This window comes from Oncorhynchus mykiss, chromosome 8 (assembly GCF_057628025.1).
Source record: "Oncorhynchus mykiss isolate SJ-2025 chromosome 8, ASM5762802v1, whole genome shotgun sequence".
NCBI classification, from domain to species: domain Eukaryota; kingdom Metazoa; phylum Chordata; class Actinopteri; order Salmoniformes; family Salmonidae; genus Oncorhynchus; species Oncorhynchus mykiss.
Genome location: NC_143029.1, coordinates 61888103 through 61904390, shown reverse-complemented (window position 1 = coordinate 61904390; position 16288 = coordinate 61888103). Strand labels below are relative to the sequence as shown.

At 42.9% G+C, this 16288-nt stretch overlaps 1 protein-coding gene across 1 annotated transcript in view; it reads right to left on the bottom strand.

Annotated features, from left to right (window-relative positions):
- Window positions 1-16288, bottom strand: part of LOC110530256 (inactive double-stranded RNA-specific editase B2) — a 36505-nt gene that overhangs the window by 12962 nt on the left and 7255 nt on the right. The gene's annotated exons all lie outside the window — the stretch shown is intronic.

Genomic DNA, 16288 nt, shown 5'->3' with positions numbered 1-16288 from the left:
AATAACATATAAATAGAGGACAAAACACACATCACGACAAGACAGACAACACAAAACTACATAGAGAGAGACCTAAGACAACACCATAGCAAGGCAGCAACACATGACAATGCAGCATGGTAGCAACACAACATGACAATAATATGGTAGCAACACAACATGGTAGCAGCACAAAACATGGTACAAGCATTATTGGCACAGACAACAGCACAAAGGGCTAGAAGGTAGAGACAACAATACATCACGCAAAGCAGCCACAACTCTAAGTTAGAGTGTCCATGATTGAGTCTTTGAATGAAGAGATTGAGATAAAACTGTCCAGTTAGAGTGTTTGTTGCAGCTCATTCCAGTCGTTAGCTGCAGCGAACTGAAAAGACGAGCGACCCAGGGATGTCTGTGCTTTGGGGACCTTTAACAGAATGTGACTGGCAAAACGGGTGTTGTATGTGGAGGATGAGGGTTGCAGTAGATACCTCAGATAGTGGGGAGTGAGGCCTAAGAGGGTTTTATAAATAAGCATCAACCAGTGGGTCTTGCGACGGGTATACAGAGATGACCAGTTTACAGAGTATAGAGTGTAGTGATGTGTCCTATGAGGAGCATTGGTGGCAAATCTGATGGCTGAATGGTAAAGAACATCTATCCACTCGAGAGCACCTTTACCTGCCGATCTATAAATTATGTCTCCGTAACCTAGCATGGATAGGATAGTCATCTGAATCAGGGTTAGTTTTGCCACTGGGGTGAAAGAGGAGCGATTACGATAGAGGAAACCAAGTCTAGATTTAACTTTAGCCTGCAGCTTTGATATGTGCTGAGAGAAGGACAGTGTACCGTCTAGCCATACTCCCAAGTACTTATATGAGGGAACTACCTCTAGCTCTAAACCCTCAGCGGTAGTAATCACACCTGTGGGGAGAGGGGCATTCTTATTACCAAACCACACAACCTTTGTTTTGGAGGTGTTCAGAACAAGGTTAAGGGTAGAGAAAGGTTGTTGGACACTAAGAGAGCTTTGTTGTAGAGCATTTAACACAACATCCGGGCAGGGGCCAGCTGAGTATAAGATTGTATCATCTGCATATAAATGGATGAGAGAGCTTCCTACTGACTGAGCTAAGTTGTTGATGTAAATTGAGAAGAGCGTGGGGCCTAGGATTGAGCCTTGGGGTACTCCCTTGGTGACAGGCTGAGACAGCAGATTTTCTGACTTTATACACTGCACTCATTGAGAGATGTAGTTAGCAAACCAGGCCAAAGACCCATCAGAGACACCAATATTCCTTAGCCGGCCCACCAGAATGGAATGGTCTACCGCATAAAAAGCTTTGGCCAAGTCAATAAAAATAGCAGCACAACATTGCTTAGAATCAAGGGCAATGGCGACATCATTGAGGACCTTTAAGGTTGCAGTGACATATCCATAACCTAAGCGGAAACAGATTGAATACCAGAGAGAATACTTTAGATAAAGAAGGCCAGTCAGTTGTTTTTCCAACACTTTTGATAAACAGGGCAAAATAGAAATAGGCCTATAACAGTTAGGATCAGCTTGATCTCCCCCTTTAAATAAAGGACAAACCGTGGCTGCCTTCCAAGCAATGGAGAGATAGGTTAAAAAGGTTGGAGATGGCGATGATAGGGGCAGCAACCTTAAAGAAGAAAGGGTCTAAATCATCTGACCCAGATGTTTTTTGGGGGTCAAGTTTCAGGAGCTCCTCTAGCACCTCGGACTCAGTGACTAACACCTGACTAACACCTGCCTCTGATTGAGAACCATATCAGGCCATACATAGAAACGGACAAACTATACACACAACATAGAATGCCCACCCAGCTCACGACCTAACCAACACTAAAACAAGGAAAACACAAAAGAACTATGGTCAGAACGTGACATCCCCCCCAAGGTACAGACTCCGACCGCACAACCTAAACCTATAGGGGAGGGTCTGGGTGGGCATCTGTCCGTGGTGGCGGCTCTGGCGCTGGACGTGCACCCCACTCCACCATTGTCTTTGTCCACCTCCTTAGCATCCTTTGAGTGGCGGCCCTCGCCGCCGACCTTGGCCTAGGAACTCTAACAAAGGGCTCCATTGGACTGAGGAGCACCTCTGGACTGAAGGGCAGCTCATGACTGAGAGGTAGCTCATGACTGAGAGGTAGCTCATGACCGAGGGGTAGCTCAGGACTGAGGGGTAGCTCAGGACCGAGGGGTAGCTCAGGACCGAGGGGTAGCTCAGGACCGAGGGGTAGCTCAGGACTGAGAGGTAGCTCAGGACTGAGAGGTAACTCAGGACTAAGAGATAGCTCAGGCCGGTTGAAAGCTCTGGCAGCTTCTGGCCGACTGACGGCTCCGGCGGATCCTGGCCGACTGGCGGCTCCGGCGGACCCTGGCCGACTGGCGGCTCCGGCGGACCCTGGCCGACTGGTGGCTCCGGCGGACCCTGGCCGACTGGTGGCTCCGGCGGACCCTGGCCGACTGGCGGCTCCGGCGGACCCTGGCCGACTGGCGGCTCCGGCGGACCCTGGCCGACTGGCGGCTCCGGCGGACCCTTGCAGACTGGCGGCTCCGGCGGCTCCTTGCAGACTGGCGGCTCCGGCGGCTCCTTGCAGACTCGCAGCTCTGGCGGTCGTTGAAGACTGGCGGCTCTGGCGGCTCCTTGCAGACTGGCGGCTCTGGCGGCTCCTTGCAGACTGGCGGCTCTAGCGGCTCTGAACAGGCGGGAGACTCTAGCGGCTCTGAACAGGCGGGAGACTCTAGCGGCTCTGGACAGACGGGAGACTCTAGCAGCTCTGGACAGACGGGAGACTCTGGCAGCTCTGGACAGACGGGAGACTCTGGCAGCTCTGGACAGACGGGAGACTCTGGCAGCTCTGGACAGACGGGAGACTCTGGCAGCTCTGGACAGACGGGAGACTCTGGCAGCTCTGGACAGACGGGAGACTCTGGCAGCTCTGGACAGACGGGAGACTCTGGCAGCTCTGGACAGACGGGAGACTCTGGCAGCTCTGGACAGACGGGAGACTCTGGCAGCGCTGGACAGGCGGGAGCACCTGTAGGGCTGAGACGGAGAGACAGCCTTTGAGTCCGGGCTGCCACCGGAAGGCTGGTGCGTGGAGGTGGTACTGGATAGACCGGACCGTGCAGGGGCACTGGAGCTCTGGAGCTCTTGAGCACCGAGCCTGCCCAACCTTACCTGGTTGAATGCTCCCGGTCGCCCTGCCAGTGGGGCGAGGCGGAATAGCCCGCACTGGGCTGTGCTGGCAAACCGGGGACACCATGCGTAAGGCTGGTGCCATGTACGCCAGCCCAAGGAGACGCACTGGAGACCAGATGCGCAGAGCCGGCTTCATGGCACCTGGCTCGATGCCCACTCTAGCCCGGCCGATACAAGGAGCTGGTATGTACCGCACCGGGCTATCCACCTGCACTGGGGACACTGTGCGCTCCACAGCATAGCACGGTGCCTGCCCGGTCTCTCTCGCCCTCCAGTAAGCACAGGAAGTTGGCTCAGGTCTCCTACGTGGCTTTGCCACACTTCCTGTGTGCCTCCCCAATACATTTTTGGGGCTGACTCTCGGGCTTCCATCCGCGCCACCGTGCTGCCTCCTCATACCAGCGCCTCTCCGCCTTCGCTGCCTCCAGCTCTTCTTTGGGGCGGCGATATTCTCCTGGCTGTGCCCAGGGTCCTTTACCGTCCAACTCGTCCTACCATGTCCATTCCTCCTTGCGCTGCTCCTGCTGCCGCTGCCTGTCACCACGCCGCTTGGTCCTGTTGTGGTGGGTGGTTCTGTAACGGCTTTCTTCCGTCGAAGGGGAGGAGGACCAAAATGCAGCGTGGTTAGAGTTCATGGTTTTTAATAAGAGAAACTAAACATGAACACAATTGCAAAAACAACAAACGTGGCAAAACCCGAAACAGTCCTATCTGGTGCAGAGAACACAAAGACAGGAAACAACCACCCACAAGCCCCAACACAAAACAAGCTACCTAAATATGGTTCCCAATCAGAGACAATGACTAACACCTGCCTCTGATTGAGAACCTTATCAGGACATACATAGAAACGGACAAACACACAACATAGAATGCCCACCCAGCTCACGTCCTGACCAACACAAAAACAAGGAAAACACAAAAGAACTATGGTCAGAACGTGACAATACCTGTACTGTATGTTATTTATATTCAACTCTATATATTCCGAGCCCAACTATTACTTCCAGAAAAAATGGACTGAAGTAAACACTTTCATGGTAACAATGCAAATCTGATGAGTAAAGCTGAAAGTCGATTAGATTTCTGCTGGCTGAAGGGATGGAGAGAAAACAAACACAGAGAGGGAATGCTTAGAAAACTGGAGTAATTGAAAGGTGTGGCAGATAAGACCAGAATATTCCACACAGGGGCATCCTTTTAATGGAATCCATTAAAAGAAATCTGCCAATCTGACTAGTTCTATGTAACCTAGTTGTCTCCTAGATGTTTACAGAATGTATGGACAGCCAGGCAGTTTGTTCTTTTGTTTTATCAATGATTTTCTGCTAATAGACAAAGAGCTGTCAATCAGTTCACACTTCTTTTGAGCAGATGTGTTATTTTTACCAGATAGAAGGAAGAATAACATGCTAATGGCAATTGCGAGTCACCTTAGTGACCAATAATTCAAAGTAATGAACTTTCACGCTTCCATTGCACTTAAAACCAGGCGGAGGTAAAAAAGAAGCGGACCATTAGCCAGTTACCATGGTCCACTGTGCATACATTGTACGTATGTATTATATACAGTGTACATGTAATATATTGATCTGTATGATAATAATGAATCCGAATGTTCTCAAATGATTTGAACTGCTTCTGATCTAGAGGAATGGCGTTGAGACTATTGTCACTACCGTCAGCTAGAAACTATCCAAGTAGTTCAACATTTCTCTTGCCCTTGAAGAAAGACAGTACGCATTAGAGAAAAATCACACCACTTTTTATTAATTATGCTTAGCAAATGAGATTATGCATAGCTGTCAGGCCTCACACATTGGATGGGAAGGGGGTGCTTTTCACTTTCCTTGCCATGCCTAATTTCATTATTCTATTAAACATGCTTCATTAACAATGACGGAATTAACCAATTTGCCTCTGGAGTATTAAAAGAGTCACACTGGAATATGATGATGTGATATCAGATTTTACCCTTAGCATGTAATGTACATAATGTGATTCTCCATGTCTAATAGGCTTGGGTTTGGGGTAGCTGTGATCATGTGATATTAAATGATAAAAAGTGTCAAAAGTGCACTAAAATAAGAGCAAACAGTGAAATTTCATTAGGTTGAGAAGGCAATGCATGGGAGAGAGAACGTATGTCAACTCAGCCTAATAGTTAACTATAACTATGGGACTGACTCACTGTAATAGGGGGTCCTGTCTCGATATCTGAGGTAGTGGTATTTGACAGGTGGAGGAAAGCTACAATTATCAACTGATATGTCTCTACTTCAAGATGGTGAGAGATGTTATTTACCTTCCGGAATACAGTGTCTTTAGAGGTATTGTATTACGCAGAAAGGAAATGTTCATTTGAAATATGTCTGTATTTGCCTTGCTTTCACTCGACTGTATTTAACAGCATTAAGCTTAAACTCTTACAGAAAGCTTATACAGTTCAGTCCTTGTTTCCTGTGAGGGTATAGTCAGATTAACCTGAATTAAAGCTGAAGGCACATTCTAATGAACATCTTGCTAATGCACATGTAATCCACCCAGAATGGGGATGAACTAAATACCTAGGCAACTGTCGGCTTGTAATGTTCCTGCTTGTCAAGTCTTCAATACTAACCTTCTATCTAGCATCTTTGGCTTTCAAACTGATAAACTGAGGCTTGTTATGAGTAAGCATTCTCTTCTATCAAGTCAGTTAATTCTTATGGAGTTCAGAGAAGGAGACAGATATTAAATCTAGCTAAGCAGCTACGGAGGTGTGGTAGGGTTAGGGGAAAATAATAAAGATATTTTTAAATATATGCGGGATTGGAAATTATGCAGACAATTACATTGTTAGAACCCACAATCTATCTGCAATATTAAAGCTAATCTACCCTCTAAAAAATACAATAATAATCAAATTTAAAAAAGCAGCTGCGTGACAAAATACAGTTATTTGTTTTCGTTTCCAGAGTAAATTACATCATTAGCTGGAAGAATACGGGCCAGGAAAGAGCAGCAAAGAGCTTCCCGTGCAGCTCCAGTTTAAAAGCCTTATAATTACATTGTTTGGTTCCCATCTCATTCTTTCTGCATTTAATATACTCAAATATCCAAGGGAACAGCAAAGTGTAAAGTCACAGTAAAGTACAGTGCTTTCAGAAAGTATTCACACCCCTTGACTTTTTGTACACTTTGTTGTGTTACAGCCTGAATTTAAAATGGATACAATTTCGATTTTGTGTTCCTGGCCTACACACAATACCCCATAATGTCAAAGTGGAATTATGTTTTTATAAAAGTTGAGAATTCATTAAAAATGAAAAGCTGAAATGTCTTATTCAACCCATTTATTATGACAAGCCTAAATAAGTTAAGGAGTAAAAATGTCCTTAACAATTCACATAATAAGTTGCATGAACTCACTCTGTGTAATAATAGTGTTTAACATTCTCGAATGACTACCTCATCTCTGTACCCAACACATACAATTATCTGTAAGGTTCCTCAGTTGAGCAGTGAATTTAAAACACAGATTCAACCACAAAGACCTGGGAGGTTTTCCAATGCCTCGCAAAGAGGGGCACCTTTTGGTAGATGAGTAAAAAATAAAAAGCTGACATTTAATATCCCTTTAAGCATGGTGAAGTTACAAATGGCACCCTATATATTTTACTACTAGTACACTATATAGGGAATAGGGTGCCACTTGGGAATAGGGTGCCACATCTCTGCTGCTCGGTGGGGGTGAGGCAGCAGATACATCTCAGTGAAATTGGTGTCTCTGGGTTCAGGGGCCAAAACCCAAGCACATTACACAGTGCTGCACCAGTAATGTGTTAAATGTCACTGTGGGACTACAGGGAATCTCCTGAAGATAGGACCCTGGATGAATAATGGACAATAGTCAAAAAAGAAAGTATTTTATAAAAATCTATTTCTGTTTAAAAATAAAATATTTATGTTTTATTGTCACATACACCGGATAGGTGCAGTGAAATGTGTTGTTTTACAGGTTCAGCCATAGTAGTACGGCGCCCCTGGAGCAAACTAGGGTTAAGTGCCCTACTCAAAGGCACATCAACAGATTTTTCCCAACGGAAACCGCTAAGCTACCTGCCTTCTTAAGGAAAACCCTCTATAGTACTGGTGACTGTAATAGTTTATGATTGCATCACTGTCTTATGTTATGCACAGTAGGCTACTACCCACACTATGAAACCACCTTCCTATCATTACCTACTTCAGTGTATACACACTTCATTGCCAGTTTGACAAAGTGGAGAAGTACAGACAAACATGTACATTTTATCCCTTTTCTGCCTCACTTCTTACAAAGCAATACAAACAATTGAAACAGTTGTTTTCTTGAACCTGTAGACATCTATAAGACTGGTTGTCTTAATATTGCAATGTGGGAAGCCGAAAGATTCTCATTCAGTTCAGGCACATGGAGAGTAGGAAAGCCATGGTAGCATCCCAAATGGCACTCTATTTAGTGCACTACTTTATGGGCCCTGGTCAAAATTAGCACACTATAATGGGAAACTGGTGCCATTTGGGATGCACACGTTTTGTGGCTGAGTGATTAGTTGACTAATCTCTGCCAGTCCCTGGTTGCCAGTTCTGCTGGGGAGATAAGGATACCTCCTGGACCTCTTTTTCAGAGGTTGAGCAAGTACCATACCTCATTTAATCTCATAGTGAACACTCCACCTTTTGGCTAAATGCATTGTTTGAGCTAACAGGCTGACCAGAATAAATCCATTGAGCTTTTCCAAAAACATTTCCAGGAAAACATTGGACTACTTTCTCATGATATGAAAATGTACATTGTCGTAAAGTAATCAATATCAGTGAAAAGAATATCTGTCATCAAATGTTAATTTACATGTTTTGATATGTCACAGTTTCCCATTATAGTGTACTAATTTTGACCAGGGCCCATTTCCTTACGAAGGCAGGTAGCTTAGCGGTTTCCGTTGGGAAAAATCTGTTGATGTGCCTTTGAGTAGGGCACTTAACCCTAGTTTGCTCCAGGGGCGCCGTACTACTATGGCTGAACCTGTAAAACAACACATTTCACTGCACCTATCCGGTGTATGTGACAATAAAACATAAATATTTTATTTTTAAACAGAAATAGATTTTTATAAAATACTTTATTTTTTGACTATTGTCCATTATTCATCCAGGGTCCTATCTTCAGGAGATTCCCTGTAGTCCCACAGTGACATTTAACACATTACTGGTGCAGCACTGTGTAATGTGCTTGGGTTTTGGCCCCTGAACCCAGAGACACCAATTTCACTGAGATGTATCTGCTGCCTCACCCCCACCGAGCAGCAGAGATGTGGCACCCTATTCCCCCCCCCCCCCCCCCCCCCCAAAAAAAAGCATTCAGAACCTTTACTCAGTACTTTGTTGAAGCACCATTGGCAGTGATTATAGCCTTGAGTCTTACCGGGTATGATGCTACAAGCTTGGCACACCTGTATTTGGGGAGTTTCTCCAAATCTTCTCTGCAGATCCTCTCAAGCTCTGTCAAGTTGGATGGGTGTGTCGCTGCACAGCTATTTTCAGGTCTCTCCAGAGATGTTCGATCGGGTTCAAATCTGGGCTCTGGCTGGGCCACTCCAGGACATTCAGAAACTTGTCCCAAAGCCACTCCTGCGTTGTCTTGGCTGTGTGCTTAGGGTCGTTGTCCAGTTGGAAGGTGAACCTTCACCTCAGTCTGGTGCTGCCACCACCATGCTTCACCATAGGGATGGTGCCATGTTTCCTCCAGTTGTGACGCTTGGCATTCAGGCCAAAGAGTTCAATCTTGGTTTCATCAGACCAGAGAATCTGTCATGTGCCTTTTACTAAGGAGTGGCTTCCATCTTTGCTACACTTCCCCAGATATGTGCTTTGACACAATCCTGTCTCAGAGCTCTACGGACAATACCTTCGACCTCATGGCTTGGTTTTTGCTCTTGTGGGACCTTATATAGACAGGTGTGTGCCTTTCCAAATCATGTCCAATCAATTGAATTTACCAAAGGTGGACTCCAATCATGTTGTAGAAACATCTCAAGGATGTTTTTCATTATGGGGTATTGTGTGTAGATTGATGAGGAAATATTTTTATTTAATCAATTTTAGAATAGGGCTGTAACGTAACAAAATGTGGAAAAAGTCAAGGGGTCTGAATACTTTCCGAATGCACTGTACAGACACATTACTTTATTTTGCACAAACATCAAGACCACAAATATTTCTCCAGTTTAAAATGTGCATATTTGCATTGTTATCATCTTTGCAAAATGAGTTTGATGAGGCAAACATTGTTTCAATATACATACATTCAATTTCCACAATTCAATCAATTTAGTGGATCAAATAAGCATCTCACATTTAATGGTAACAAATTGGTCATAATTTGTAGAATCCGCTCAGCAGGGCCAGGTTGGAGTCTGGCTGGGGGAAGGGGAAATGAGGCGAGAAATAAACCATGATGCATCCCAAATGGTACCCTATTCCCTATACAGTGCACTACCTTTGATCAGGTCACATAGGGGATGAAGAGGGGATGGTGGACAAAAGGGCCTGGTGGGTGAAAAACGTCAGTCACTACTAACACCAACAGTGTATTCTGTTCACCAAGGGGGAAATGGCCACAGTGTTGCAAAGACTGCGTTAGACTTTCAATTTTGAGCTGTGCACTTCACAGAAAATAGCGCTGGCAGTAGGGCTAAAGGTCCAGGAGTGTGCCCAAAATATTTTTGCTATTTTCACTGTGGGAATTATGAGTGCAATAGCAGTTGGTGGAGCGAAAGGGCTGGGCTTTGATTAATACATAAATTATACATGTGAGGAGGGGCCTCACTGTCCAATCAGCACGTTTCATGGCTTAATACTGCATGCAGTTATCTTAAGTTCTGTAGGTTATTGACGGTCTTTGCATTGTCTTCTCCAATTCGGCTGGGGGCACAATTCTCTTCCTAGTCCATTGTGGATTGATACAGTTTGTTAAATAGCATAGGCTACAGTAATGAGTAATAGCAGCAGTTAAAACACATCCAGTGCTCAATATGTGAAGAGGGTTGAAGTCAATATTGTTGTACACCGCTTCAAGGTGTATAGGCCCATTTACGCATGGCACTTATCCTCAAACAAAAAAACTAGGCTCCTGCTCCTGTGCTGTTTGCGTGAGGCACATATCGTTGATATGGTGTTATAGGACTGAATAATTTATAATATATGTTTGGAGGTGCGCGATACAAGCTGAATGGAGTAGCCTATGCACTGCAGGTAGGCTGACGTGAATTCTGAAAAATGCAAAATCATGAGCGACCATTTATAAACCTGTAATGGATAGGCTACTTGGCTAATGCATGGTCAGGATAAGAAAGAGACAACAGACGCATCGCTTTTGAACCAGCTTTCATTATAGTAGGGTAAGGGTAGCCTATAAGGGCTTGTTTTTTAATCAAACTAAACAGAGGAAAAAAAGCTAACAATTATGTAAATGTTCCTAAATACGAGTGTCACCGGATTATCTCATCTCTTATTCCATGACGGGCATTTTACGCACATCCAAAATAATAACAGGAGCCGGCTAAAATAATGTACAATAGAAAGGGGATTCTCCCAAACCTGATATTTTTGCAAATGGGCACTGTGCATCAAGGCTGTACAGACTGCCCTTCCCCTGTCAAAATCTATTCCATAACCAAACTCGTTACCATGGTTTTAAATATCCGCACCAGCGCTGCCTGAAATTGGCACTTTGGCGAACGTTTTTAAGGAAGAACGCACCTCCGATATTGCCACCCCTTCCACCTCAGCGCAAGAGAGCTCATATAAGACAGGTAAAAGACAAATCCTTTGCTAGGGTTTGAAAAAAGGAGAGCGCCGACTTTAACACGCTAACCTTTACCGGATCGGTGTCTTTAAACCGGGACGGTTGTTGCTCAATATGCGATAATGTGACTAGAAAATGTTGGATACAACAGTCAACTTTCTGGGACATAGCCATGTCTTATATGGGCCTAAAGCTTAAATTCTTATTAATCCAACGGCAGTGTCCAATTTACAGTAGCTATTACAGAAGAAAAAAATATCATGCTATTGTTTGAGGATAGTGCACAACAACAAAACACTTTTATCACGGCAACTGGTTTGATTCATTCACCTATGAAGGTAAATAATGTACTTACATTCAGTAATCTTGCTCTAATTCGTCATCCTGAGGGTCCCAGAGATAAAATGTAGCATAGTTTTGTTTGATAAAATACTATGTGCAAAGTACTAATTAAAAAAAATACTAAAATACTACTAATACTATATTCAAATGTAGCAACAAGGTTCTATAGTTTGACCCCACTGCTGTCTCTGGCTCAAAATATTGTGTAGTGAGATAATTCTTCTCTGGATCAGTCTGAAACTTTGCACACACACTGCTGTCATTTTGTGCACAAAATCTAAATTGCATCTGGGAACCTATGTTAATGTATGGCCTTTCTTTTGCATTTCAAAGATGATGGAAAAAAAAATATGTATTTGTATAATCTTTTACCAGATCTAATGTGTTACATTCTCCTACATTATTTTCACATTTCCACAAAGTTCAAAGTGTTTCCTTTCAAAAGGTACTAATAATATGCATATCCTTGCTTCAGGTCCTGAGCTAGAGGCAGTTAGATTTGGGTTTGTGGTTTTAGGCGAAAATTGAAAAAAAGGGTCCAACCCTGCAAACAAAATTGCAAATGAGCATGTGATCATTGCGCTGGCTTATCGCCAGCTGAAAACAAATAGAGCCTGGTGTACCCGACAAAACTTCAAAACAACTTGGACCAATTTTGAATGTTTTTCTCAATCCAGTTGGTCTTTTCCATTGTAGTGAGGGTTTGAGATGTGTATCTCTATCGAACCAGAGAGAGGTGATGGAACAATCATCTGACAACCTCCTTTAATTTACCTGTGAACCGCCTCTCTGAGGAAACCAGCACACCCATGTAACGCGGATGAAACTATGAAACTGACACAATTGGCTAGGCTCCTGTCTGCCAAAAGTCTGCATCTCTACTGAGAAAGTGACATCAAATGAAGATAGCAGGGGGGAAACAGCCTGTCATGGTTAAGAGCCAAAGGGAGGTTTGCCACTTTACCCAAACTCATTTTATAACTAATACATAATATGCTACAAACTATTCATGTAGTTGTGATGTTTGGAGTTCACAAGCAGGTTGTTCCCATCTGCAGTGATCAGATAAACAGGAAGAGAACTTCATAATTATATTCTCAGAGAGGAGGAGCCATATTACCACACACATCAACAAAGGACTCTATTAAATCAGTTTGAACAGGTTGTTATGCAACAGACATTACACAATGAACATAATGAACCTTGAAACCTCAGAGAGAAAAAAATGTCTTTCCAGTTTAGTGGGTACTTAAGAGAAAAATCAGGGTCCGTATGTATTAAGTATCTCAGAGTAGGAGTGCTGATCTAGGATCAGGTACCTCCTTGTCCATGAATCTTATTAAAAGGCTAAACTGATCCCAAATCAGCAGTCCTACTCTGAGACACTTCATACATAAGGCCCTGGATCTTCTTAAAAACAGCCCACCCATCTAATCTGCAGTCATATCTTTGAACTATAGATGACAATATCTCATAAACTCCACTCAACCAGAGGCTCAGAGCCAGTCAAGCAGTGAGATATCTGATATCTGAGCACAAATCCATGACGATCACACGCATCCCGTCCACTGTGATCACACGCATCCTGTCCACTGTGGAGGAAAGTGGAAGCCTTCCACTTGACTCCCTTTAGCTTGGGTGATAGCCTTTAGCAGAGACATCTAATCAAATTACTCATACAGTACATCAAATCAAATAAACACAGACAAAAGCTGTTCAAAAACTAAACCCAAAGCCGACAATAAATACTTGCTTGGAACTGAATGATGAAAATATTTCCTAAAACATATGGTAATGTGAAATAAATTGCAATTGAGGATAATAACAATGGCATACTGTGGCACGAATCTGTGGCTCTCCGATGATACAACAGCTGTGAAAATGTCCCCATTTCAACTAGTAGCACCATTGACTGCTTGTCTGCCTCTTCATCAAACCAAATACTATATTTCCTCTAATCTATGTTGCCTTGTAGTAGAGTGAGTCTTCTGACAAATGGCATCTTTTCAGTGGAATCAATGAGAAGGGCTTTATTGAACCTTTTTTCTTTTTGCTAAACAATAGCACTCTGTCAAATGATCTACTCCCTGAACATATTGAAGATATTGTTCTGGGTTTCTTCACTACAGCCTATGGTTCATGAATGCTACAACATTAAATACAATAAGTGTCATAGTTTCAGTTATCGTCTCTCGACAGTGTTACTGTGCAGTGGACTGTAATAATTGCAGCTTTATTATATTGGTGTCAATGTGGATTTAAAGTTGACTAGTTTCCCTGACACATTAAATGAGATTAAAACATTCCCTAATGCTGATCCATAGACAGATCAGGCAGTCTGTCTGTCTGGCCATCAGTCTTTAACAAAATGCTGTCTAGTTGACTGCTGTCATGTCTGGTTTCAATGCAACTTAACAACCAACAAAGATATATGCAGACCTGGCGTTTCTACATTGCATTAATATAAGCCTTTTTCTTCCTGTCTGTCTAGACCTGAGGCACTCGCTATACATGCTACAAATCTGTGAATAATGCCGAAGTAAAATTGCACGTTGACTTGCTCTAGCAATGGTTGTATGTTTGTTATACAAATGTAGGATCTTAATTTGATCACTCTTTTGCTGCTGAGAATTCTCCTGCACTGTTGGAAATGCAGATGAGCTTTGTAATTTACTGAAAACCCACACTAACACACGGTTATATTAACAGAATTGCACATTTAATGTAGCCTACATTTTGGCCAGCTAATAGCCTAACCACTGATCAAGCAACAATATGGACTAAATGTTCAAAACCTGTTGCTGCATGATTATTTTGCATTTTCTGTCAAATTAAGATCCTACATCTGTAATGTAACTTTATATCAAAATAACAATCAAATCAACAAATATGGATACAGATCATCATAATACGTTTTGCTGAAACAACAGATGACAGAAATGGTCAACAACAGCTGTTGTTCCATGTTGGTTCATCATGTTAATCTGTCCTGAATAAAGGACAATATTGCACAACTTTCCCAAATAACCAATTACAGTATACTGTACTGAAAAGTCCACTAGTCTCTGCACAAGGTAAAGCACCAGTCAAAAGTTTCGACCCATCTATTCATTCCAGTGTTATTCTTTAATTTGACTATTTTCTACATTGTAGAATAGTAGTGAAGACATCAAAACTATGACAAAACGCATATGTAATCCTGTAGCAACCACAAAGGTGTTAAAACAAATACAAATATAATTTAGATTTGAGATTCTTCAACGTAACTACTCTTTGCCTTGATGACAGCTTTGCACATTCTCGGCATTCTCTCAACCAGCTTCATTTCTGGAATTTCTTTCTTTCTTAATGCATTTGAGCCAATCAGTTGTGTTGTGACAAGATAGGGGAGGTATACAGAAAATAGCCCTATTTGGTAAAAGACCAAGTCCATATTATGGTAAGAACAGCTCAAATAAGCAAAGAGAAACGACAGTCCATCATTACTTTAAGACATGAAGGTCAGTCAATGCAGAACATTTAAGAACTTTGAAAGTTTCTTCAAGTGCAGTAGCAAATACCATCAAGCGCTATGATGAAACTGTCTCTCATAAAGACCGCCACAGGAAAGGATGACCCAGAGTTACCTCTGCTGCAGAGGATAAGTTCATTGGAGTTACCAGCCTCAAATTGCAGCCCAAATAAATGTTTCACAGATTTCAAGTAACAGACACATCTAAACATCAACTGTTCAGAGGAGACTGCGTGAATCAGGCCTTCGTGGTCGAATTCCTGCAAAGAAACCACTACTAAAGGACACTAATAACAAGAAGATACTTGCTTGGGCCAAGAAACATGAGCAATGGACATACAGTTGAAGTCAGAAGTTTACATACACCTTAGCCAAATACATTTAAAGTCAGTTTTTCACAATTCCTGACATTTAATCATAGTATAAATTCCCTGTCTTAGGTCAGATAGGATCACCACTTTATTTTAAGAATGTGAAATTTCAGAATAATAGTAGAGTGAATGATTTATTTCAGCTTTTATTTCTTTCATAACATTCCCAGTGGGTCAGAAGTTTACATACACTCAATTAGTATTTGGTAGCATTGCCTTTAAATTGTTTAACTTGGGTCAAATGTTTTGGGTAGCCTTCCACAAGCTTCCCACAATAAGTTGGGTGAATTGTGGCCCATTCCTCCTGACAGAACTGGTGTAACTGCGTCAGGTTTGTAGGGCTCCTTGCTCGCACACACTTTTTCAGTTCTTCCCACAAAGTTTCTATAGGATTGAGGTCAGGGATTTGTGATGGCCACTCCAATACCTTGACTTTGTTGTCCAAGCCATTTTGCCACAACTTTGGAAGTATGTGTGGTGTAATTTTCCATTTGGAAGACCCATTTGCGACCATGCTTTAACTGATGTCTGACGATGTTTCTTCAATATATCCACATAATTTTCCATCCTCATGATGCCATCTACTTTGTGAAGTGCACCAGTCCCTCCTGCAGCAAAAGACCCCCACAACATGATGCTGCCACCCCCGTGCTTCACAGTTGGGATGGTGTTCTTCAGCTTGCAAGCATCCCCCTTTTTCCTCCAAACATAACGATGGTTACTATGGCCAAACAGTTCTATTTTTGTTTCATCAGACCAGAGGACATTTCTAAAAAATTACAATATTTATCCCCATGTGCAGTTGCAAACTGTAGTTTGGCTTTTTTATGGCGGTTTTGGAGCAGTGGCTTCTTCCTTGCTGAGCGGCCTTTCAGGTTATGTTGATATAGGACACGTTTTACTGTGGATATAGATACTTTTGTACCTGTTTCCTCCACCATCTTCACAAGGTACTTTGCTGTTGTTCTGGGAATGATTTGCACTTTTCTCACCAACGTACGTTCATCTCTAG